This window comes from Arachis duranensis, chromosome 4 (genome assembly GCF_000817695.3).
Source record: "Arachis duranensis cultivar V14167 chromosome 4, aradu.V14167.gnm2.J7QH, whole genome shotgun sequence".
Lineage (NCBI taxonomy): Eukaryota > Viridiplantae > Streptophyta > Magnoliopsida > Fabales > Fabaceae > Arachis > Arachis duranensis.
In genome coordinates, this window is record NC_029775.3 from 54,624,352 (window position 1) to 54,625,389 (window position 1,038).

Consider the following 1,038-nt stretch of genomic DNA (forward strand, 5'->3'; position numbering starts at 1 on the left):
GGTTCTCCCATGTAATTCACCTCTTCCATTGAAGGGTTCTCAGGATCATAAGCTTCTTCTTCAGATGAAGCGTCCTTAGTACTGCCTAGTGCAGCTTGCATTCCAGACAGACTTTGAGAAATCATATTGACTTGCTGAGTCAATATTTTGTTCTGAGCCAATATTTTGTTCTCTTAGCTTTCGCTTCAAGGTCCTTTCAGGTTCAGGGTCAGCCTCAACAAGAATGCTTTTGTCTTTGCTCCTGCTCATATGAAAGAGAAAAGAACAAGAAAATATGGAATCCTCTATGTCACAGTATAGAGATTCCTTGAGGTGTCAGAGGAAAAAAAAATAGAAGGAAGAGGTAGAAAATTCGAACTTATCAAGGAAAGATGGAGTTCGAATTGTGCATTGAGGAGTAGTGTTAGTCCATAAATAGAAGGATGTGAGAAGAGGGGAAGAAATTTTCGAAAATTAAGTAAGAGATTTTAAAAACATTTTGAAAAACACTAATTGATTTTCGAAAACGAAGAGTGGAAAAGAAATCAAGTAATTTTTGAAAAAGATTTTGAAATAAGAAATTAAAAAAATATGATTGAAAACTATTTTGAAAAAGATGTGATCAAGAAGATATGATTTGAAAAACAATTTAAAAAGATTTAATTTTAAAAATTAATGACTTGGCTAACAAGAAAAGATATGATTCAAAAATTAAACCTTTCTCAACAGAAAAGGCAACATACTTGAAATGTTGAATCAAATCATTAATTGATAGCAAGTATTTTTGAAAATGGAAAGAAATTGATTTTGAAAAAGATTTGATTGAAAAGATTTGATTTGAAAAATTTTGAAAACTTGAAAAAAATTGGCATTAAAAACAAAATCTTCCCTCTTGTGCCATCCTGGCGTTAAACGCCCAGAATGGTGCACATTCTGGCATTTAACGCCCAGAATGGTGCACATTCTGGCATTTAACGCCCAAAACTCACCCCTTTTGGGGTTAAACGCCCAGCCAGGTACCCTGGCTGGCGTTTAAACGCCAGTTTTCCTTCTTCACTT